Source organism: Salmo salar, chromosome ssa24, assembly GCF_905237065.1.
Source record: "Salmo salar chromosome ssa24, Ssal_v3.1, whole genome shotgun sequence".
Lineage (NCBI taxonomy): Eukaryota > Metazoa > Chordata > Actinopteri > Salmoniformes > Salmonidae > Salmo > Salmo salar.
The window spans coordinates 44,890,144-44,915,836 of record NC_059465.1 but is presented as its reverse complement, the minus strand read 5'-3'; the positions used below and the strand labels follow the sequence as shown (position 1 = coordinate 44,915,836).

At 49.8% G+C, this 25,693-nt stretch overlaps 1 pseudogene; it reads left to right on the top strand.

The window, feature by feature from the left end:
- Positions 1 to 25,693, top strand: part of LOC123730392 (proteoglycan 4-like) — a 74,418-nt pseudogene that overhangs the window by 31,176 nt on the left and 17,549 nt on the right.

The following is a 25,693-nucleotide window of genomic DNA, read 5'->3' as shown; positions in this document are numbered from 1 at the left end:
CAGGAACATCGAGAGAAAGAGAGAGGAGGAGAGGGGATAGGAGAAATGGGGAGAGGAGGAGTGGGGAGGAGAGGGAGAGAAGGAGAGGGGAGGAGGAGGGGGAAGGGGAGAGAAGAGGGAGAGGGGGAAAGGAGGAAAGGAGGAAATAGGGAAGAGGGGAAGAGGGGGAGAGAGGAGAGGAGAGAGGAGGGGAGTGTGAGAGGAGGGGGAGAAAGGAGGAGAGGGGATACGGAGAAGAGGGGGAAAGGGGAGAAAGGGAGAGGGGAGAGGAGGGAAGGGGGAAGGGGGGAAAGGAGGGAAAGGGGAAGAGGAGGGAGAGGGGGAAAGGAGGAAATAGGGAAGAAAGGAAGAGGGAGAGAGAGGAGAGGAGAGAGGAGGGGAGTGTGAGAGGAGGGGGAGAAAGGAGGAGAGGGGAGACGGAGAAGAGGGGGAAAGGGGAGAAAGGGAGAGGGGAGAGGAGGGAAGGGGGAAAGGAGGGAGAGGGGAAGAGGAGGGAGAGGGGGGAAAGGAGGAAATAGGGAAGAAGGGAAGAGGGAGAGAGAGGAGAGGAGAGAGGAGGGGAGTGTGAGAGGAGGGGGAGAAAGGAGGAGAGGGGAGGCGGAGAAGAGGGGGAAAGGGGAGAAAGGGAGAGGGGAGAGGAGGGAAGGGGGGAAAGGAGGGAGAGGGGAAGAGGAGGGAGAGGGGGAAAGGAGGAAATAGGGAAGAAGGGAAGAGGGAGAGAGAGGAGAGGAGAGAGGAGGGGAGTGTGAGAGGAGGGGGAGAAAGGAGGAGAGGGGAGGCGGAGAAGAGGGGGAAAGGGGAGAAAGGGAGAGGGGAGAGGAGGGAAGAGGGGAAAGGAGGAGAGAGGAGGGAAAGGGGAAGAGGAGGCTATGTTGAGGAATTTGATAGCACTGAGCCTTTTAAGTGGATTCTTTAACAATTAACCCAAACATTAAAATCTATTTTATAACCATAAGGAAAATGCACCCCTTCCTTGGACATTTCTTTAAATATCCCTCCACTCTTTTGGATAAGTCAGGAGATGTATGTAAGGGAACAAAGCCCTGAAATTGACAAAAATGAATGGGATCTTATTGGTAACGTACGAAACATATACACGATGTGCAATACCACTCATTTGGACGCCGTTTCATTCAAAACATGTTGCAAATGCCATATTGCAAATGCCAAGTGTAACACAGCAAAAATCCAATAGATGGCGAGCGCGCTCCACCGTAAATTTTCATATTGCAAATGTACATCAAGTCGAGACCCAAGGGTCAAATTTAGAACATTTAAAAAAAAAATCAAAAATGTATCACCCCCCTTAAAAAAGTGCTTTCTGGACCGTTTTTTGAAATTCTTTTGATTTTTTTGTCAGTTATACATGTATAAGAACTGTATGAACATACTTTTGTCATATTTTACTGTCATTATTTGTATATCTATTTTTACTTGTCCATAAGGCATATGTTTTGTCCATTTGCAATATGATTTCATAGGAAGTCAAAAGTCGAAGTCAAAAGTCAGTGAACCATTGCCAAATGCCATAAGAAATGTCCAAATGCAATATGAAAGTATTGAATGTGCCAAATCAGCATGTTTTGTCCATTTGCAATATGATATCATAGGAAGTCAAAAGTCGAAGTCAAAAGTCAATTTTTTTCTTCTTTTTTTGCCAAATGCCATAAGAAATGTCCAAATGTAATATGAAAGTATTGAAAGTGCCAAATCAGGATGTCAGTGAACCATGTCCAAATGGCATTTATACTGCCCAAATGATATATAGCACTATGTTAAGCCATGAATCAACCTAGATGGTCTATGTATGAAGAGGGAGAATTGGGACTCTGTTGTTTTTTTAACGATGTTTTGAAAAACGTCCAAAATGACCAGGGGCGCCCCCTATTGGATAGGCCGGGTGGGGGGTGCTCCCTACGCAACAGTAGACTCCTTGCTCCTCCCTAAAGGCATTAAAAAACATTTTTAAAATGTGCTTCTGATAACCCATTCCAATCACCAGGTGCACGGCTGTCCATTTGCAATATGTTTCAATGGGCATTTACCATCACGAATTTGACATGCTCAAAAATACTGCAGAAATGCACTATTGACTGGCCCGATGAACTCGGGATGGCCGGGCAGTGCTAATGATTCCTCCCCATCGCTCGATGGTGACATGAACTCGGGATGGCCGGGCATTGATTCTGGTTTCTCTCCATCGCTCGTTGGTGTTGATTTAAGAATGTCATTTTAGTGATGGTCTATCACTGTTTAAACATATTGCAAATGGACAAAAGTCAGCCAGCAAGTCACCGTCCATCAGTCAATTAGATATCATTCTGACACCAATCTGATACAAACTCACACCACACCCACTTTTTCCAACTCGTTTAGAAGCCAACTATCACATATTTCAGAGCAGGCCCAAAATTCACAGCTCCTTCTGTTTAAACCATAATAAAAACATAAAACACGTAGTTACATTCTAGCTGAGGATCCAGTTCTGACATTATGTGTAGGCCTAGCTGAGGCGACCCCGAATCCCAAGTTTCGGCTCGATAGGTCATTTGGCCCTTAATTGGTGCTGACAATCCATATTTTCCGGGCGTTGCTACAGGGTCCTTGAATGAGCTATCGGACAGAAACATTATGGGCCGGTCTCTATGGGCCGAGGCAGTTTCAATGCACCTAGTCTTGCGACTCTGGAACTTTTCTAAATATCATCATTTTTGTGATGGTCAAAATGAATTGAAGTTATTGCAAATGTACAAGGCTGTTTCTCGGTCTGAGAACCTTCTAGAGCCACATAACTCACCATGCACTATCAACTTGAGCTCTAGAGCAGGTTTCCAAAGTTTCAGAGCTCTAGGTCTGACGGTTCTTTGATAATTCGAACGACAGTAACTATTGCAGGCTCTTTGTGTCTCTAAGCCCCACACTGTGTCACTCCATCCTTGCTGTGTGTGTGTGAGTTTTTTCTTGGAAATCTGATGGGATAAATTACTGATTTACAGTTCATGAGGGTTGCCTAATCACACATATGAAGTTTTGGAAAGATGTGACTTTTTTAACACTTCGAAACAGCCATTGTGACCCCAATTTGAGACACTTCCGGTTGGTACAGGAAGCTAAAAGTAAACACACATCCTCATTGGGGTAGGCTTTTACAGAATCCTGAGTTTTAAGTCTTTATGTTAAGAACTGACTGATTTACACAGGGTTGAATGCACTATTTATCACAAACTGCTGGGTAATTTAACCACTTCCGGTTGCTCCAGGAAGCTTAGAATCGACACAGGTAGACCTCATAGTGCCCTGATGGATTGTCATCGACGACAGGTTCATAAGGTATTCATAACCCACATAGGCTTCAGGTTGAATTTAGGGGAGCAGGCAATGTATTCCTATGGGGAGAGAAGTTATTGCAAACTGCTTGATGTAAACACCTTCTTTTAACTGTTAGGGGTTAATGCCACATGGTCAAGGTTTGCACAGATCGGGAGGACCTCAGGAACATTCCTGAGGTCGAATTGTGCTTCTTACCCTAACGGTTGTCCCGCTGTCACCCAAAAGCACCTGAAATTTAGGGCCAGGCTTCATTTTGGGCCTTCTTTTTTCATGGTCGCTGTGCTCAGACCGAGCGAGCTACGGTCAAGCGGGGCATCTTGTTGAACTCGGCACAGCCTAGAGATTATGATAAGGCCATTGCAGGCTCCGTGTGTCTTAAAGCCCAGCACTGTGTCACTCCATCCTTGCTGTGTGTGTGTGTGTGTGTGTGTGTGTGTGTGTGTGTGTGTGTGTGTGTGTGTGTGTGTGTGTGTGTGTGTGTGTGTGTGTGTGTGTGTGTGTGTGTGTGTGTGTGTGTGTGAGAGAGAGAGAGAGAGAGAGAGCTTTTCTTTGACATCTGTTGCGAGAAATGGCCTAATCACACATATGAAGTTTTGAAAAGATCTGACCTTTTTAACCCTTCGAAACAGCCCCTATGACACCATTTTAAGGCACTTCCCGTTGACACAGGAAGCTGAAAGTGAACACATATCCTCCTTGGGGTAGGCTCTTATAGAATATTGAGTTTTAAGTCTTTACGTTAACCTGTTTGGGATAGGGGGCAGTATTTTCATGGCCGGATAAAAAATGTACCCGATTTAATCTGGTTACTACTCCTGCCCAGAAACTAGAATATGCATATAATTAGTAGATTTGGATAGAAAACACTCTAAAGTTTCTAAAACTGTTTGAATGGTGTCTGTGAGTATAACAGAACTCATATGGCAGGCCAAAACCTGAGAAGATTCTATACAGGAAGTGCCCTGTCTGACAATTTGTTGTCCTTCTAGGGCATCTCTATCAAAAATACAGCATCTTTGCTGTAACGTGACATTTTCTAAGGCTTTCATTGGCTCTCAGAAGGCGCCAGAAAGTGGAATGAGATTTCTCCAGTCTCTGGGCGAAAAACAGCAGGAGTTTTAGTGAGTGGTCCTGCTGAGAACAATGACACTGCAGCGCGTGCACGAGACGACTCCATGTTTTTCTTTCAGTGTTTGAATGAATACAACGTCGCCCGGTTGGAATATTATCGCTATTTTACGAGAAAAATAGCATAAAAATTGATTTTAAACAGCGTTTGACATGCTTCGAACTACGGTAATGGAATATTTTGAAATTATTTGTCACGAAATGCGCCCGCGCGTCACCCTTCGGATAGTGACCTCAACGCACGAACAAAACTGAGCTATTTGGATATAACTATGGATTTGCTTTCGCTGTAAAGCCTTTTTGAAATGATGTGTACGCCGAGGAACTTAAAACTTTTCACCTTCTCCACTACTGTCCCGTCGATGTGGATAGGGGGGTGCTCCCTCTGCTGTTTCCTGAAGTCCACGATCATCTCCTTTGTTTTGTTGACGTTGAGTGAGAGGTTATTTTCCTGACACCACACTCTGAGGGCCCTCACCTCCTCCCTGTAGGCCATCTTGTCATTGTTGGCAATCAAGCCTACCACTGTGGTGTCATCTGCAAACTTGATGATTGAGTTGGAAGCGCGCAGTCATGGTTGAACAGGGAGTGCAGGAGAGGGCTGAGATCACACCCTTGTGGGGCCCCAGTATTGAGGATCAGCGGGGTGGAGATGTTGTTTCCTACCTTCACCACCGGGGTGGCGGTCCGTCAGAAAGTCCATGACCCAGTTGCACAGGGTGGTGTTAAATGCTGAGCTGTAGTCAATGAACAGCATTCATACATAGGTATTCCTCTTGTCCAGATGAGATAGGGCAGTGTGCAGTGTGATGGCGATTGCATCGTCAGTGGACCTATTGGGGCGGTAAGCAAATTGAAGTGTGTCTAGGGTGTCAGGTAGGGTGGAGGTGATATGATCCTTGACTAGTCTCTCAAAGCACTTCATGATGGCAGAGGTGTGTGCTACGGGGCGATAGTCATTTAGTTCAGTTACCTTTGCTTTCTTGGGTACAAGAACAATGGTGGACATCTTGAAGCATGTGGACAGTAGACTGGGATAGGGATTGGTTGAATATGTCCGTAAGCACAGCAAGGGTGCGCAGCTGGTCTGCACATGTTCTGAGGACGCGGCTAGGTATGCCGTCTGGTTTGGCGGCCTTGCGAGGGTTAACACGTTGAAATGTTTTACTCACGTTGGCCACAGAGAAGGAGAGCCCACAGGCTTACCACATTATAAAATCCATGTACACAAACAACAAGTGTGCGGATAAAATTGGCAAAAAACACTCACATTTCTTTCCACAGGGTCGTGGGATGAGACAGGGATGCAGCTTAAGCTCCACGCTCTTCATTGTATATATCAACGAATTGGCGAGGACACTAGAAAAGTCTGCAGCACCGGCCTCACGCTACTAGACTCTGAAGTCAAATATCTACTATTTTCTGATGATTTGGTGCGTCTGTCCCCTATCTATTAGGGCCTAGTCTCTAGACACTGGGGTCTTCTTCTATCAGTACTCCTGACTCTAGACTCCAGGGTCTTCTCTATCATTACTCCTGACTCTAGACTCCAGGGTCTTCTCTATCATTACTCCTGACTCTAGACTCCAGGGTCTTCTCTATCATTACTCCTGACTCTAGACTCTAGACTACAGGGTCTTCTCTATCATTACTCCTGACTCTAGACTCCAGGGTCTTCTCTATCATTACTCCTGACTCTAGACTCTAGACTCCAGGGTCTTCTCTATCATTACTCCTGACTCTAGACTCCAGGGTCTTCTCTATCATTACTCCTGACTCTAGACTCTAGACTCCAGGGTCTTCTCTATCATTACTCCTGACTCTAGACTCCAGGGTCTTCTCTATCATTACTCCTGACTCTAGGCTCTAGACTCCAGGGTCTTCTCTATCATTACTCCTGACTCTAGACTCCAGGGTCTTCTCTATCATTACTCCTGACTCTAGACTCCAGGGTCTTCTCTATCATTACTCCTGACTCTAGACTCCAGGGTCTTCTCTATCATTACTCCTGACTCTAGACTCCAGGGTCTTCTTCTATCATTACTCCTGACTCTAGACTCCAGGGTCTTCTCTATCAGTACTCCTGACTCTAGACTCCAGGGTCTTCTCTATCAGTACTCCTGACTCTAGACTCTAGACTACAGGGTCTTCTCAATCATTACTCCTGACTCTAGACTCCAGGGTCTTCTCTATCAGTACTCCTGACTCTAGACTCTAGACTCCAGGGTCTTCTCTATCATTACTCCTGACTCTAGATTCTAGACTCCAGGGTCTTCTCTATCAGTACTCCTGACTCTAGACTCCAGGGTCTTCTCTATCATTACTCCTGACTCTAGACTCTAGACTCCAGGGTCTTCTCTATCATTACTCCTGACTCTAGACTCTAGACTCCAGGGTCTTCTCTATCATTACTCCTGACTCTAGACTCCAGGGTCTTCTCTATCAGTACTCCTGACTCTAGACTCTAGGGTCTTCTCTATCATTACTCCTGACTCTAGACTCCAGGGTCTTCTCTATCAGTACTCCTGACTCTAGACTCCAGGGTCTTCTCTATCATTACTCCTGACTCTAGACTCTAGACTCCAGGGTCTTCTCTATCATTACTCCTGACTCTAGATTCTAGACTCCAGGGTCTTCTCTATCAGTACTCCTGACTCTAGACTCCAGGGTCTTCTCTATCATTACTCCTGACTCTAGACTCTAGACTCCAGGGTCTTCTCTATCATTACTCCTGACTCTAGACTCTAGACTCCAGGGTCTTCTCTATCATTACTCCTGACTCTAGACTCCAGGGTCTTCTCTATCAGTACTCCTGACTCTAGACTCTAGGGTCTTCTCTATCAGTACTCCTGACTCTAGACTCTAGACTACAGGGTCTTCTCAATCATTACTCCTGACTCTAGACTCCAGGGTCTTCTCTATCAGTACTCCTGACTCTAGACTCTAGACTCCAGGGTCTTCTCTATCATTACTCCTGACTCTAGATTCTAGACTCCAGGGTCTTCTCTATCAGTACTCCTGACTCTAGACTCCAGGGTCTTCTCTATCATTACTCCTGACTCTAGACTCTAGACTCCAGGGTCTTCTCTATCATTACTCCTGACTCTAGACTCTAGACTCCAGGGTCTTCTCTATCATTACTCCTGACTCTAGACTCCAGGGTCTTCTCTATCAGTACTCCTGACTCTAGACTCCAGGGTCTTCTCTATCATTACTCCTGACTCTAGATTCTAGACTCCAGGGTCTTCTCTATCAGTACTCCTGACTCTAGACTCCAGGGTCTTCTCTATCATTACTCCTGACTCTAGACTCCAGGGTCTTCTCTATCATTACTCCTGACTCTAGACTCTAGACTCCAGGGTCTTCTCTATCAGTACTCCTGACTCTAGACTCCAGGGTCTTCTCTATCATTACTCCTGACTCTAGACTCCAGGGTCTTCTCTATCATTACTCCTGACTCTAGACTCCAGGGTCTTCTTCTATCATTACTCCTGACTCTAGACTCTAGACTCCAGGGTCTTCTCTATCAGTACTCCTGACTCTAGACTCCAGGGTCTTCTCTATCAGTACTCCTGACTCTAGACTCTAGACTACAGGGTCTTCTCAATCATTACTCCTGACTCTAGACTCCAGGGTCTTCTCTATCAGTACTCCTGACTCTAGACTCTAGACTCCAGGGTCTTCTCTATCATTACTCCTGACTCTAGACTCTAGACTCCAGGGTCTTCTCTATCAGTACTCCTGACTCTAGACTCCAGGGTCTTCTCTATCAGTACTCCTGACTCTAGACTCTAGACTACAGGGTCTTCTCAATCATTACTCCTGACTCTAGACTCCAGGGTCTTCTCTATCAGTACTCCTGACTCTAGACTCTAGACTCCAGGGTCTTCTCTATCATTACTCCTGACTCTAGATTCTAGACTCCAGGGTCTTCTCTATCAGTACTCCTGACTCTAGACTCCAGGGTCTTCTCTATCATTACTCCTGACTCTAGACTCTAGACTCCAGGGTCTTCTCTATCATTACTCCTGACTCTAGACTCCAGGGTCTTCTCTATCATTACTCCTGACTCTAGACTCCAGGGTCTTCTTTTATCATTACTCCTGACTCTAGACTCCAGGGTCTTCTCTATCATTACTCCTGACTCTAGACTCTAGACTCCAGGGTCTTCTTCTATCATTACTCCTGACTCTAGACTCCAGGGTCTTCTCTATCATTACTCCTGACTCTAGACTCCAGGGTCTTCTTCTATCATTACTCCTGACTCTAGACTCCAGGGTCTTCTCTATCATTACTCCTGACTCTAGACTCCAGGGTCTTCTCTATCATTACTCCTGACTCTAGACTCCAGGGTCTTCTCTATCATTACTCCTGACTCTAGACTCTAGACTCCAGGGTCTTCTCTATCATTACTCCTGACTCTAGACTCCAGGGTCTTCTTCTATCATTACTCCTGACTCTAGACTCCAGGGTCTTCTCTATCATTACTCCTGACTCTAGACTCCAGGGTCTTCTCTATCAGTACTCCTGACTCTAGACTCTAGACTCCAGGGTCTTCTCTATCATTACTCCTGACTCTAGACTCTAGACTCCAGGGTCTTCTCTATCATTACTCCTGACTCTAGACTCCAGGGTCTTCTCTATCATTACTCCTGACTCTAGACTCCAGGGTCTTCTTTTATCATTACTCCTGACTCTAGACTCCAGGGTCTTCTCTATCATTACTCCTGACTCTAGACTCTAGACTCCAGGGTCTTCTTCTATCATTACTCCTGACTCTAGACTCCAGGGTCTTCTCTATCATTACTCCTGACTCTAGACTCCAGGGTCTTCTTCTATCATTACTCCTGACTCTAGACTCCAGGGTCTTCTCTATCATTACTCCTGACTCTAGACTCCAGGGTCTTCTCTATCATTACTCCTGACTCTAGACTCCAGGGTCTTCTCTATCATTACTCCTGACTCTAGACTCTAGACTCCAGGGTCTTCTCTATCATTACTCCTGACTCTAGACTCCAGGGTCTTCTTCTATCATTACTCCTGACTCTAGACTCCAGGGTCTTCTCTATCATTACTCCTGACTCTAGACTCCAGGGTCTTCTCTATCAGTACTCCTGACTCTAGGCTCTAGACTCCAGGGTCTTCTCTATCAGTACTCCTGACTCTAGACTCCAGGGTCTTCTCTATCAGTACTCCTGACTCTAGACTCTAGACTACAGGGTCTTCTCAATCATTACTCCTGACTCTAGACTCCAGGGTCTTCTCTATCAGTACTCCTGACTCTAGACTCCAGGGTCTTCTTCTATCATTACTCCTGACTCTAGACTCCAGGGTCTTCTCTATCATTACTCCTGACTCTAGACTCCAGGGTCTTCTCTATCATTACTCCTGACTCTAGACTCCAGGGTCTTCTCTATCATTACTCCTGACTCTAGACTCTAGACTCCAGGGTCTTCTCTATCATTACTCCTGACTCTAGACTCCAGGGTCTTCTTCTATCATTACTCCTGACTCTAGACTCCAGGGTCTTCTCTATCATTACTCCTGACTCTAGACTCCAGGGTCTTCTCTATCAGTACTCCTGACTCTAGACTCTAGACTCCAGGGTCTTCTCTATCATTACTCCTGACTCTAGACTCTAGACTCCAGGGTCTTCTCTATCATTACTCCTAACTCTAGACTCCAGGGTCTTCTCTATCATTACTCCTGACTCTAGACTCCAGGGTCTTCTTTTATCATTACTCCTGACTCTAGACTCCAGGGTCTTCTCTATCATTACTCCTGACTCTAGACTCTAGACTCCAGGGTCTTCTTCTATCATTACTCCTGACTCTAGACTCCAGGGTCTTCTCTATCATTACTCCTGACTCTAGACTCCAGGGTCTTCTTCTATCATTACTCCTGACTCTAGACTCCAGGGTCTTCTCTATCATTACTCCTGACTCTAGACTCCAGGGTCTTCTCTATCATTACTCCTGACTCTAGACTCCAGGGTCTTCTCTATCATTACTCCTGACTCTAGACTCTAGACTCCAGGGTCTTCTCTATCATTACTCCTGACTCTAGACTCCAGGGTCTTCTTCTATCATTACTCCTGACTCTAGACTCCAGGGTCTTCTCTATCATTACTCCTGACTCTAGACTCCAGGGTCTTCTCTATCAGTACTCCTGACTCTAGGCTCTAGACTCCAGGGTCTTCTCTATCAGTACTCCTGACTCTAGACTCCAGGGTCTTCTCTATCAGTACTCCTGACTCTAGACTCTAGACTACAGGGTCTTCTCAATCATTACTCCTGACTCTAGACTCCAGGGTCTTCTCTATCAGTACTCCTGACTCTAGACTCTAGACTCCAGGGTCTTCTCTATCATTACTCCTGACTCTAGACTCCAGGGTCTTCTCTATCATTACTCCTGACTCTAGGCTCTAGACTCCAGGGTCTTCTCTATCATTACTCCTGACTCTAGACTCTAGACTCCAGGGTCTTCTCTATCATTACTCCTGACTCTAGACTCTAGACTCCAGGGTCTTCTCTATCATTACTCCTGACTCTAGACTCTAGACTACAGGGTCTTCTCTATCATTACTCCTGACTCTGGGAAGCTAGACTGGTGTGCATCGAGTGGCGGAATCTTCAGACTGGTAAAGTCACTGATCCATGACCCACATCCAATCCTCCAGCAGAGCACCAGAGAGAGATGACCCTCCTGGGATTCCATCTGCATGTGTGGTCCCATGTGGCTCAGTTGTTAGAGCATGGTGTTTTTGGGTTTGATTCCCACGGGAAAGTGTTTTTGTGTTTTTGTTCTAACATATGTTTTTTTTAGTGATACATTGATAGTGATTACTGCATTGTTGGATTGTTGGGTTTAGAGCTTGCAAGAAAGGCATTTCACTGAATTTGTTCACGTGACATTATAACTCAAAGCTTCTACACGTGCGCTACTTTCTGTTTGGGGTTTTAGGCTAGGTTTCTGTACAGCACTTTGAGATATCAGCTAATGTAAGAAGGGCTATATAAATAAAGTTGGTTTGATTTGATAAGAATATCTGCTAAATATGAGAAAATATAAATATTAAAAATGTGCATAACTTCCAGGAGCCGTGAGTAGCCTTCTAAGACCCAATGGACTTCCTGTCACAATGGACCCAGAGATTATATTTTCTCGTGGAATTGCAATGGTGTCCATTGTTTTCACATTACTGAGCCGAGCCGAACTGGGCCGATCTGAGCAGAACCAAACTGGGCTTGAACAAGGCCTCGGTACACACACACACACACACACACACACACACACACACACACACACACACACACACACACACACACACACACACACACACACACACACACACACACACACACACACACACGGCATCCACCATGGTTGCTGGATGAACAATGCTGGATTGAGTGGTTGCATTAGTGACCTAGTTTAAAAAACTAAAAAACAAACGGCATATATCTATACCCAATAAAACTGAACGAGGCAGAATGACGCCGGAAAGTGTCTGTCCTAAACAGTATGGCCCCTGGTCAAAAGCAGTGCACTATAAAAGGTAATAGAGTTTAATTTGGGACACATCCAATGGGGTTTAGAGGAGCGAGCAGGAGGACATCTGTTAGGGTGATCTGTTAGACTGACTAGCCGTGGTTCTATCATTAGAAAATGTTATAAATGGAGTTTACAGTCACTGTACTGCCTTGTTTCTCCAATAGAGTTGTTCAAACACAGGTAGGCCTTTCTTTACATCATGTTACTGGGACGACGGGGCGAAAAGCGTACATATTATTTATTATTATATAACCCTAATCTGTTAGACAGGTAACTCTTTATCCACAATATAGCTTTAGGCGGCGTAAAGTCATAACATATATGTTTTTTTTCCAGCAGCAGACTATGATCGATAATATCAAAAGACGTACTGAAGTCTAACAAAACAGCTCCCACAATCTTTCGTAGTCTGTTGTCAATTTGTTTACAGTCCATGTTTGGGCCTAATCAAGGCTTGTCCAGACTGCACCAAAAAAAGACGTCCGAAAGACATCGGCTCGTGCTTACTGGGGTTAACCATGTCGCATGCAATGGAATTTTCTTGAACGCCCCTCCATGTGGTAGGCCCACCATTTTTAAAAACAAGCCATTGCATTGGATTTCTTGGTCCTCATTCCTGTGTCTAATCAATTTGGCTATTTAAGTTGTAAATATCAGCTACCCAACTTTATCAGGAGTTATCGTGAGCCTATTTGCAATGTATTTACACAGCGGGAAATTATAAGTATTTTCTTTTTACCTATGATCAGCAAAATTGGACGGATACACACTTAAAACCACTGATCATGACAACGGGGTGAAACTCCTGGACAACAGTTGTGATCGATCATTCCATATTGTCAATTTTACTTTCTGTTGTTTGTTAACACGACAGTGCATTTTTTTTTTAAATATATTTTATTTGGTGCCATTTAGGTTGTTGCCTATTTCGTCAGAGAAACCTTGCATGATGTAAAAACGGTCATGACGTTGTCATCCATTTTATCTCCTGCAGAAAAAGGCACTCTTTCTACCTTGTCCTATTTCTTCTACATTATTTATGTTAGGTGATCTTTTTGACGGAACGTTGGTGGAGCACCGCAGCAATGAATCTTTCTCTGTGTTAGCTTAGCCTAGCTGTGTTAGCCTAGCCTAGCTGTGTTAGCCTAACCTAGCTGTGTTAGCCTAGCCTAGCTGTGTTAGCCTAGCCTAGCTGTGTTAGCCTAACCTAGCTGTGTTAGCCTAACCTAGCTGTGTTAGCCTAGCCTAGCTGTGTCAGCCTAGCCTAACAGTAACCTGGAGAGATGCGCTGGGAATGGACAAGCAAAAATATTTTTGCGCCCTTGCCTTTGACAAAGTGGGCACTGCTTATCACAGGGCGGCAACAGCGCTCACCTAAAAAAGCCCATATGCCAGTGTTTGAGAGAAATTAGGAAGGTGTTTCTAATGTTTTGTACACTCAGAGTACATGACACTAACTCATTAATATCCAAAACAATTCTTACCTTGGTCTGTAAAACTGCATGTTGGGGTGGAAAGTTATAGGAGCTAGCTAGCTAGCTAAGCAGCTGTGTTAGCCTACCTAGCTGTGTTAGCTAGCTCGGTGAGAATTGTTGCTTGTAGGCAGTTGAAGAAAATACACTAGATGACCAAACTAATGTGGACACCTGTTTGTCAAACCTCTCATTACAAAATCATGGGCATTAATATGGAGTTGGTCCCCCCCCTTTTGCTGCTATAACAGCCTCCACTCTTCTGGGAAGGCTTTCCACTAGATGTTGGAACATTGCTGCTATAACAGCCTCCTCTCTTCTAGGAAGGCTTTCCACTAGATGTTGGAACATTGCTGCTATAACAGCCTCCACTCTTCTGGGAAGCCTTTCCACTAGATGTTGGAACATTGCTGCAGAGACTTGCTTCCATTCAGCCACAAGAGCATCACTGAGGTCGGGCACTGATGTTGGGCGCAGTCGACGTTCCAATTCATCACAAAGGCGTTCGATGAGGTCAGGGCTTCTACTGCCAATGTTTGTCTGTGGAGATTGCATGGCTGTGTGCTCGATTTTATACACCTGTCAGCAACGGGTATGGCTAAAATGTTGACTACGTCACAACGACTTGGAGGCAGTCGGTTCAGAACAACACCAAAAATGTATATGCAGTACCACCACCCAATAAGGCACTTGGCTAGGAGGGCACTAGTGGGAGGGCAAAGCGGCAGGTGCTTGTACACAGGTAGACCCCTGGTGTGTGTGCGTGCGGGCAAAAGAATGTGTTTGTGTGTCTGTGTGTCTGAGTGAGTGTTTGTGTGTCTGTGCGTGGGTGAGCGTGTATATATGTGTGTTACACACATTTCCATCGGGATGGGCGTCAACTGTGTGTCGACTGTAGGATCTAGGATTATGTTCTAGGCACGGCTCTATACCCTCCCTTTTCTCTGCCCCCGAGGCCATGTCTGAGAAATTCAGACAGTTTAACATGTTCATATAGACACATCTGACTCTCTGGAGGTGTGTGAAGGGGGGGGGGGGAGTTACCTGCCAAGTTTATGTCCATTAATTTGACTCTCTCGCTCTCTCTCTCTCTCTCTCTCTCTCTCTCTCTCTGTCTCTCTGTCTCTCTCACTCTCTCACTCTGTCTCTCTCTCTCTCTCTCACTCTGTCTCTCTCTCTCTCACACTCTGACTAACTAACAGAGAGAGGTTGCTGTATGATTTGATTAACCACCTCATTCTGAACTACAGTATGTCGCAATCATAGACAACACCATACATCAGGTAGACAAAAAGCAGGAAGGAAGGTATAGTGGTTGATTTTTTTACCCAGACAGACAGACAGACAGACAGACAGACAGACAGACAGACAGACAGACAGACAGACAGACAGACAGACAGACAGACAGACAGACAGACAGACAGACAGACAGACAGACAGACAGACAGACAGACAGACAGACAGACAGACAGACGTAAAGAGAATATATTATCATATAGATTATAGATTATAATTCCAGGACCAGGTGAAAAGAAAAGTGGAGTTAAACTTTCAACTTTCAAGAGTCTGTGTGTTTTCCTACCGGAAAGGACCCCGATTTTTTTTTTAATGTATTTTATTTCACCTTTATTTAACTAAGTCAGTTAAGAACAAATTCTTATTTACAATGACGGCCTACACCGGCTGAACCCAGACGACGCTGGGCCAATTGGGATATCCAATATCCTAACATTTCACCCAAATGTCCTGACAAGGTAGGAAAAGAAGAACTTTTAGGAAGTGAACCTAAATGGTACCAAATAAAAAATTACATTTTAATATGCACGGTCATGTTAAAAGTCAGGACTTTTGTCAGGTCGTCAATTTGTTCAAATGTTATTTTAAGCATAAGAGTTAGGTTTAGGGTTTGGAGTTTTGGGTTTTGGGGTTAAGGGCAGGGTTAAGGTTAGGGTTAAGGTTAGGGTTAGGTTAAGAGTTAGTGTTACGGTTAGGTTCAGGGTTAGGGTTAGGGAAATAGGATTTAAATGGTCAAACATTTGTACGAAATTGAAGCTGTGTGTCTGTGTGGGGGTGTGTGTGTGTGTGTGTGTGTGTGTGTGTGTGTGTGTGTGTGTGTGTGTGTGTGTGTGTGTGTGTGTGTGTGTGTGTGTGGGCGTTAGTTCTAGTAGCTATGTTGACTATGGCGTTGGCTAACATGGTGACAACGATGTGTGTAGCGGTTAGCGGTTATGATATGAAGTTTTTTGCCTAGTCACAAACAGCTGATTTCTTGTGCACTGAAGTCCATAAGCAAAGGGAAAAGGTGAGCGGAGGAGATTGCGTAGATGTGAGCAGGAATTATGTTTTTATGTGGCTGCTATGAAAGTGGACTGTGTTTGCATGTGATCAAGGGTGTATTCATTTTGCAGATTCTGTATAAAAAAAAAATTAAAAAAAAAAATCTTAAACGGAGGAATACGGGACCAAACGCGGACAAACAATACTTGAATTTGTTCAATAGAAACTCTCATTTGCAACTGTTTGGACTAATTATTACATCCTAGATCAGCTAGATGCAGGCAAGTGTGTGCAAGACGGTATTGAATGTCACTGTCTGTCACCTTGATTACTCAAATTCTTCTCTCGACCTGTGTGCTCCTACGTAGTAAACTTTCATTCATAGGCTAAGTTGTAGCAACCTCATGATGGGTACAAGGGAACATTAGAGTATCATGTAGTAGTCTAAACCTATCAATATTACACTGAGCTGGGTGAATGGATTATGAATGACTGTAATAGAAATAAGGCCATGCTCCTAAAAAAGAGAGGGTAGACAGAGGAGAGGTGGTGGGGGTGGAGAGGGGTGGTGGGGAGGGGGTGGAGAGAGGAGAGGTGGTGGGGGTGGAGAGAGGAGAGGAGGTGGGGGTGGAGAGAGGAGAGGAGGTGGGGGGTGGAGAGAGAAGAGGAGGTGGGGGGTGGAGAGAGGAGAGGAGGTGGGGGTGGAGAGAGAAGAGGAGGTGGGGGGTGGAGAGAGAAGAGGAGGTGGGGGTGGAGAGAGAAGAGGAGGTGGGGGTGGAGAGAGGAGAGGAGGTGGGGGTGGAGAGAGGAGAGGAGGTGGGGGTGGAGAGAGAAGAGGAGGTGGGGGTGGAGAGGGGTGGTGGGGAGGGGGGTGGAGAGAGGAGAGGAGGTGGGGGTGGAGAGGGGTGGTGGGGAGGGGGGTGGAGAGAGGAGAGGTGGTGGGGGTGGAGAGAGGAGAGGAGGTGGGGGGTGGAGAGAGGAGAGGAGGTGGGGGTGGAGAGAGAAGAGGAGGTGGGGGTGGAGAGAGGAGAGGAGGTGGGGGTGGAGAGAGAAGAGGAGGTGGGGGTGGAGAGAGAAGAGGAGGTGGGGGGTGGAGAGAGAAGAGGAGGTGGGGGGTGGAGAGAGGAGAGGAGGTGGGGGTGGAGAGAGAAGAGGAGGTGGGGGTGGAGAGAGAAGAGGAGGTGGGGGTGGAGAGAGGAGAGGAGGTGGGGGTGGAGAGAGGAGAGGAGGTGGGGGGTGGAGAGAGAAGAGGAGGTGGGGGTGGAGAGAGGAGAGGAGGTGGGGGGTGGAGAGAGAAGAGGAGGTGGGGGTGGAGAGAGAAGAGGAGGTGGGGGTGGAGAGAGAAGAGGAGGTGGGGGGTGGAGAGAGGAGAGGAGGTGGGGGTGGAGAGAGGAGAGGAGGTGGGGGTGGAGAGAGAAGAGGAGGTGGGGGGTGGAGAGAGGAGAGGAGGTGGGGGTGGGAGAGAGAAGAGGAGGTGGGGGGTGGAGAGAGAAGAGAGGAGGTGGGGGTGGAGAGAGGAGAGGAGGTGGGGGTGGAGAGAGAAGAGGAGGTGGGGTATGGAGAGAGAAGAGGAGGTGGGGGTGGAGAGAGGAGAGGTGGTGGGGGTGGAGAGAGGAGATGGTGGTGGGGAGGGGGGTGGAGAGAGAAGAGGAGGTGGGGGGTGGAGAAAGGAGATGGGGGTGTAGAGGGGTGGTGGGGAGGGGGGTGGAGAGAAGAGAGGAGGTGGGGGGTGGAGAGAGGAGAGGAGGTGGGGGTGGAGAGAGAAGAGGAGGTGGGGGTGGAGAAAGGAGATGGTGGTGGGGAGGGGGGTGGAGAGAAGAGAGGAGGTGGGGGTGGAGAGAGGAGATGGTGGTGGGGAGGGGGTGGAGAGAAGAGAGGAGGCGGGGGTGGAGAGAGGAGAGGAGGTGGGGGTGGAGAGAGAAGATGAGGTGGGGGTGGAGAGAGGAGAGGAGAGGAGGTGGGGGTGGAGAGAGAAGAGGAGGTGGGGGGTGGGAGAGAGAAGAGGAGGTGGGGGGTGGAGAGAGGAGAGAAGGTGGGGGTGGAGAGAGGAGAGGAGGTGGGGGTGGAGAGAGAAGAGGAGGTGGGGGTGGAGAGAGAAGAGGAGGTGGGGGTGGAGAGAGAAGAGGAGGTGGGGGTGGAGAGAGTAGAGGAGGTGGGGGTGGAGAGAGAAGAGGAGGTGGGGGGTGGAGAGAGGAGAGGAGGTGGGGGTGGAGAGAGAAGAGGAGGTGGGGGTGGAGAGAGGAGAGGAGGTGGGGGGTGGAGAGGTGGTGGGGGTGGAGAGAGAAGAGGAGGTGGGGGGTGGAGAGAGGAGAGGAGGTGGGGGTGGAGAGAGAAGAGGAGGTGGGGGTGGAGAGAGAAGAGGAGGTGGGGGTGGAGAGAGAAGAGGAGGTGGGGGTGGAGAGAGGAGAGGAGGTGGGGGTGGAGAGAGGAGAGGAGGTGGGGGTGGAGAGAGAAGAGGAGGTGGGGGTGGAGAGAGGAGAGGAGGTGGGGGTGGAGAGAGAAGAGGAGGTGGGGGTGGAGAGAGAAGAGAGGAGGTGGGGGTGGAGAGAGGAGAGGAGGTGGGGGGTGGAGAGAGAAGAGGAGGTGGGGTATGGAGAGAGAAGAGGAGGTGGGGGTGGAGAGAGGAGAGGTGGTGGGGGTGGAGAGAGGAGATGGTGGTGGGGAGGGGGTGGAGAGAGAAGAGGAGGTGGGGGTGGAGAAAGGAGATGGGGGTGTAGAGGGGTGGTGGGGAGGGGGTGGAGAGAAGAGAGGAGGTGGGGGTGGAGAGAGGAGAGGAGGTGGGGGTGGAGAGAGAAGAGGAGGTGGGGGGTGGAGAAAGGAGATGGTGGTGGGGAGGGGGGTGGAGAGAAGAGAGGAGGTGGGGGTGGAGAGAGGAGATGGTGGTGGGGAGGGGGGGTGGAGAGAAGAGAGGAGGCGGGGGTGGAGAGAGGAGAGGAGGTGGGGGTGGAGAGAGAAGATGAGGTGGGGGTGGAGAGAGGAGAGGAGAGGAGGTGGGGGTGGAGAGAGAAGAGGAGGTGGGGGGTGGAGAGAGAAGAGGAGGTGGGGGGTGGAGAGAGGAGAGAAGGTGGGGGTGGAGAGAGGAGAGGAGGTGGGGGTGGAGAGAGAAGAGGAGGTGGGGGTGGAGAGAGGAGAGGAGGTGGGGGGTGGAGAGAGAAGAGGAGGTGGGGGGTGGAGAGAGGAGAGGAGGTGGGGGTGGAGAGAGAAGAGGAGGTGGGGGTGGAGAGAGGAGAGGAGGTGGGGGTGGAGAGAGAAGAGGAGGTGGGGGTGGAGAGAGGAGAGGAGGTGGGGGGTGGAGAGGTGGTGGGGGTGGAGAGAGAAGAGGAGGTGGGGGTGGAGAGAGGAGATGGGGGTGTAGAGGGGTGGTGGGGAGGGGGGGGTGGAGAGAGAAGAGGAGGTGGGGGTGGAGAAAGGAGATGGTGGTGGGGAGGGGGTGGAGAGAAGAGAGGAGGCGGGGGTGTAGAGAGGAGATGGGGGTGTAGAGGGGTGGTGGGGAGGGGGTGGAGAGAGAAGAGGAGGTGGGGGTGGAGAAAGGAGATGGTGGTGGGGAGGGGGGTGGAGAGAAGAGAGGAGGCGGGGGGTGTAGAGAGGGGTAGAGAGAGGAGAGTAGGTGGGGGTGGAGAGGGGGGTGGGGAGAGGAGAGGAGAGGAGGTGGGGGGTGGAGAGAGGGGTGTAGAGAGGAGAGGAGGTGGGGGTGTATAGGGGGTGGACAGAGGGGATGGACGTAGGAGAGGCGGCGGTGTTGACGGGGATGGGTTAGTGGAGAAAAGGTGGGGGTGTTTTCGGGGGGGTGGACAGAGGGGATGGAGAGAGGAGAGGTGGGGGTGTAGAGGGGTGAGGAGAGGAGAGGAGGTGGGGGTGTAGAGGGGAGAAGAGGTGGGGGTGTAGAGAGGAGAGGAGGTGGGGGGTGTAGAGGGGGGGTGGAGAGAGGAGAGGAGGTGGGGGTGTAGAGTGGGTGGGGAGAGGAGAGGAGGTGGGGGGTGTAGAGGGGGGTGGAGAGAAGAGAGGAGGTGGGGGTGTAGAGAGGAGAGGAGGTGGGGGTGTAGAGGGGGTGGAGAGAGGAGAGGAGGAGGGGTGGAGAGAGGAGAGGAGGAGGGGGGTGAAGAGGGGGGTGGAGAGAGGAGAGGAGAAGGAGTGGAGAGAGGAGAGGAGGTGGGGGTGGAGAGAGGGGTGGAGAGAGGAGAAGTGGAGGGGTGGAGAGAGGAGAAGAGGAGGGGGGGTGTAGAGGGGGGAGGAGGTGGGGGGTGTAGAGGGACGGTGTAGTGGGGGGTGTAGAGAGGAGAGGAGGTGGGGGGGTGTAGAGGGGGGGTGGAGAGAGGAGAGGAGGTGGGGGGGGTGTATAGGGGGAGGAGAGAGGAGAGGAGGAGGGGTGGAGAGAGGAAAGGAGGAGGGGGGGGTGTAGAGGGGGAGGAGAGAGGAGAGGAGGAGGGGTGGAGAGAGGAGAGGAGGAGGGGGGGTGTAGAGGGGGGAGGAGAGAGGAGAGGAGGAGGGGTGGAGAGAGGAGAGGAGGAGGGGGGGTGTAGAGGGGGGTGGAGAGAGGAGAGGAGAGGAGGAGGGGGGGTGTAGAGGGGGGAGTGGGGTGTTGGAGGTGAAGAGTCTGATCCAAAGACCTTATTACTGAAGAATGTGTTGGTTTTCTATGACGGTGTTTTGCTTTTAGTGTATTGACATGACTCGCCCACTCTTTGACTGGAGAGCAAGTGCATCACATTGTTGAGAGTGAATTGTTTATTACAGGCTAGAGTTTATTTGATTCATTAGATGTTTTGGTTTAGGGTGCATTAACTGATGGGATTTATAGGTCCAGAAAAAAACATCCGTTATTGTATCTTCTTGTAAATCATTATCTCTGATTCTGTTGTTCTGTCTGTTCTCGCGGAGGCTTCCCCGTTCAGAGGAAACATGGAACATGTTGTGTTCTTGGAGGCTTCCCCATTCAGAGGAAACATGGAACATGTTGTGTTCTTGGAGGCTTCCCCATTCAGAGGAAACATGGAACATGTTGTGTTCTTGGAGGCTTCCCCATTCAGAGGAAACATGGAACATGTTGTGTTCTTGGTGGCTTCCTCATTAAGAGGAAACATGGAACATGTTGTGTTCTTGGAGGCTTCCCCATTCAGAGGAAACATGGAACATGTTGTGTTCTTGGAGGCTTCCCCATTCAGAGGAAACATGGAACATGTTGTGTTCTTGGAGGCTTCCCCATTCAGAGGAAACATGGAACATGTTGTGTTCTTGGTGGCTTCCTCATTCAGAGGAAACATGGAACATGTTGTGTTCTTGGTGGCTTCCTCATTCAGAGGAAACATGGAACATGTTGTGTTCTTGGTGGCTTCCCCATTCAGAGGAAACATGGAACATGTTGTGTTCTTGGAGGCTTCCCCATTCAGAGGAAACATGGAACATGTTGTGTTCTTGGAGGCTTCCCCATTCAGAGGAAACATGGAACATGTTGTGTTCTTGGAGGCTTCCCCGTTCAGAGGAAACATGGAATATGTTGTGTTCTTGGTGGCTTCCCCATTCAGAGGAAACATGGAATATGTTGTGTTCTTGGTGGCTTCCCCGTTCAGAGGAAACATGGAATATGTTGTGTTCTTGGTGGCTTCCCCATTCAGAGGAAACATGGAATATGTTGTGTTCTTGGTGGCTTCCCCATTCAGAGGAAACATGGAATATGTTGTGTTCTTGGTGGCTTCCCCATTCAGAGGAAACATGGAACATGTTGTGTTCTTGGTGGCTTCCCCGTTCAGGAGTCCATCCAAATCATCTTGGTGCCTTGACCCTGTCCTCACTATTTCAAGACTGGGGGGTTGAGAGACTGGGGGGTGATAGACTGGGGGGGTTGAGAGACTGGGGGGTGATAGACTGGGGGGGTTGAGAGACTGGGGGGTGATAGACTGGGGGGGTTGAGAGACTGGGGGGTTGAGAGTCTGGGGGGATATAGAGGCTGGGGGTTGAGAGACTGGGGGGTTGAGAGACTTCGGGGTTGAGAGACTGGGGGTATAGAGACTGGGGGGTTGAGAGACTGGGGGGTATAGAGACTGGGGGGGTTGAGAGACTGGAGGGTTGAGAGGCTGGGGGGTTGAGAGACTGGGGGGTTGAGAGGCTGGGGGGTTGAGAGACTGGGGGGGTTGAGAGACTGGGGGGTTGAGAGACTGGGGGTATAGAGACTGGGGGTTGAGAGACGGGGGAATAGAGACTGGGGGGGTATAGAGACTGGGGGTTGAGAGACTGGGGGTTGAGAGACTGGGGGTTGATAGACTGGGGGGGTATAGAGACTTGGGGGGTTGAGAGACTGGGGGTTGAGAGACTGGGGGGTTGAGAGACTGGGGGGTTGAGAGACTGGGGGTATAGAGACTGGGGGGGTATAGAGACTGGGGGTATAGAGACGGGGGGGTATAGAGACTGGGGGGGTAAAGAGACTGGGGGTTGAGAGACTGGGGGTTGAGAGACTGGGGGTTGATAGACTGGGGGGGTATAGAGACTGGGGGGGTTGAGAGACGGGGGGTTGAGAGACTGGGGGTTGAGAGACTGGGGGTTGAGAGACTGGGGGTTGAGAGACTGGGGGTTGAGAGACTGGGGGGTGAGAGACTGGGGGGTTGAGAGACTGGGGGGTTGAGATACTGGGGGGTTGAGAGACTGGGGGGTTGAGAGACTGGGGGGTTGAGATACTGGGGGTTGAGAGACTGGGGGGTTGAGAGACTGGGGGGTTGAGAGACTGGGGGTATAGAGACTGGGGGTATAGAGACTGGGGGGTGAGAGACTGGGGGGTTAGAGACTGGGGGTATAGAGACTGGGGGTATAGAGACTGGGGAGGTGATAGACTGGGGGGGTTGAGAGACTGGGGGGTTGAGAGACTGGGGGGTTGAGAGACTGGGGGTTGAGATACTGGGGGTTGAGAGACTGGGGGGTTGAGAGACTGGGGGTATAGAGACTGGGGGGGTGAGAGACGGGGGGTATAGAGACTGGGGGGGTAAAGAGACTGGGGGGTTGAGAGACGGGGGGTTGAGAGACTGGGGGTTGAGAGACTGGGGGGTTGAGAGACTGGGGGTTGAGAGACTGGGGGGTGAGAGACTGGGGGGTTGAGAGACTGGGGGGTTGAGATACTGGGGGTTGAGAGACTGGGGGGTTGAGAGACTGGGGGTTGAGATACTGGGGGTTGAGAGACTGGGGGGGTTGAGAGACTGGGGGGGTTGAGAGACTGGGGGTATAGAGACTGGGGTATAGAGACTGGGGGGTGAGAGACTGGGGGGGTTAGAGACTGGGGGTATAGAGACTGGGGGTATAGAGACTGGGGGGGTGATAGACTGGGGGGTTGAGAGACTGGGGGTTGAGAGACTGGGGGTTGAGAGACTGGGGGGTATAGAGACTGGGGGTATAGAGACTGGGGGTGAGAGACAGGGGGGTATAGAGACTGGGGGGGTATAGAGACTGGGGGGTTGAGAGACTGGGGGTTGAGAGACTGGGGGTTGATAGACTGGGGGGTTGAGAGACTGGGGGGTTGAGAGACTGGGGGGTTGAGAGACTGGGGGTTGAGAGACTGGGGGTTGAGATACTGGGGGTTGAGAGACTGGGGGGGTTGAGATACTGGGTGTGTTAAGAGACTGGGGGTTTGATAGACTGGGGGTTGATTGAGAGACTGGGGGGTTGAGAGACTGGGGGGTTGATAGACTGGGGGTATAGAGACTGGGGGGTTGATAGACTGGGGGGTTGATAGACTGGGGGTTGGTTGAGAGTCTGGGGGGTTGCGAGACTGGGGGATTGATAGACTGGGGGTTGAGAGACTGGGGGTTGAGAGACTGGGGGGTTGAGAGACTGGGGGGTTGAGAGACTGGGGGTTGATAGACTGGGGGTTGGGAGACTGGGGGGTATAGAGACTGGGGGTATAGAGACTGGGGGATTGAGAGACTGGGGGGTTGAGAGACTGGGGGGTTGAGAGACTGGGGGGTTGAGAGACTGGGGGGTTGAGAGACTGGGGGGTTAAGAGACTGGGGGGTATAGAGACTGGGGGTGAGAGACTGGGGGGTATAGAGACTGGGGGGTATAGAGACTGGGGGGTATAGAGACGGGGGGTTGAGAGACTGGGGGGTGTAGAGACTGGGGGGTATAGAGACTGGGGGGTTGAGAGACTGGGGGGGTATAGAGACTGGGGGTTGAGAGACTGGGGGGTGGAGAGTCTGGGGGTTGAGAGACTGGGGGATATAGAGACTGGGGGTTGAAGACTGGGGGGGTATAGAGACTGGAGGGGTTGAGAGACTGGGGGGTTGATAGACTGGGGGGTTGAGAGACTGGGGGGGTGGAGGGGGGATGAGAAACTGGGGGGTTGATAGACTGGGGGTTGGTTGAGAGACTGGGGGTTGAGAGACTGGGGGGTTGATAGACTGGGGGGGTGGAGGGGGTTGAGAGACTGGGGGGTTGATAGACTGGGGGTTGGTTGAGAGACTGGGGGGTTGAGAGACTGGGGGGGTTGATAGACTGGGGGGTTGAGAGACTGGGGAGGTTGAGAGACTGGGGGGGTTGAGAGACTGGGGGGGTTGAGAGACTGGGGGGGTTGAGAGACTGGGGGGTTGAGAGACTGGGGGGTTGAGAGACTGGGGGGTTGAGAGACTGGGGGGTTGAGAGACTGGGGGGGTTGGGAGACTGGGGGGTTGAGAGACTGGGGGGGTATAGAGTAGTCTCCTTTATGGTAGTCTCCTTTGTGGCTCTAATCTGGTAGTGGGGTGGTAGTCTCCCTCATGGCTCTAATCTGGTAGTGGGGTGGTAGATTTCTTGTCTCTCTTTTGGCTCTAATCTGGTAGTGGGGTGGTAGTCTCCTTTATAGCTCTAACCTGGTAGTGGGGTGGTAGTCTCCTTTATGGCTCTAATCTGGTAGTGTGGTGGTAGTCTCCTTTATGGCTCTAATCTGGTAGTGGGGTGGTAGTCTCCTTTATCGCTCTAATCTGATAGTGGGGTGGTAGTCTCCTTTATGGCTCTAATCTGATAGTGGGGTGGTAGATGTCTAGTCTCCCTTATGGCTCATTTCTAATAGTGGGGTGGTTGTCCTTCTTTTTCCTCTAATCTGATTGTGGGGTGGTAGTCTCCCTCATGGCTCTAATCTGGTAGAGGGGTGGTAGTCTCCCTCATGGCTCTAATCTGGTAGTGGGGTGGTAGTCTCCCTCATGGCTCTAATCTGGTAGTGGGGTGGTAGTCTCTTTATGGCTCTAATCTGGTAGAGGGGTGGTAGTCTCCCTCATGGCTCTAATCTGGTAGTGGGGTTGTAGTCTCCCTCATGGCTCTAATCTGGTAGAGGGGTGGTAGTCTCCTGTATGGCTCTAATCTGGTAGAGGGGTGGTAGTCTCCTGTATGGCTCTAATCTGGTAGTGGGGTGGTAGTCTCCTTTATGTCTCTAATCTGGTAGTGGGGTGGTAGTCTCCCTCATGGCTCTAATCTGGTAGAGGGGTGGTAGTCTCCTGTATGGCTCTAATCTGGTAGTGGGGTGATAGTCTCCTTTATGTCTCTAATCTGGTAGTGGGGTGGTAGTCTCCTTTATGGCTCTAATCTGGTAGAGGGGTGGTAGTCTCCCTCATGGCTCTAATCTGGTAGTGGGGTGGTAGTCTCCTTTATGGTTTTGATCTGGTAGAGGGGTGGTAGTCTCCTGTATGGCTCTAATCTGGTAGTGGGGTGGTAGTCTCCTTTATGTCTCTAATCTGGTAGTGGGGTGGTAGTCTCCTGTATGTCTCTAATCTGGTAGTGGGGTGGTAGTCTCCTTTATGTCTCTAATCTGGTAGTGGGGTGGTAGTCTCCTTTATAGCTCTAATCTGGTAGTGGGGTGGTAGTCTCCTGTATGTCTCTAATCTGGTAGAGGGGTGGTAGTCTCCCTCATGGCTCTAATCTGGTAGAGGGGTGGTAGTCTCCTTTATGGCTCTAATCTGGTAGAGGGGTGATAGTCTCCTTTA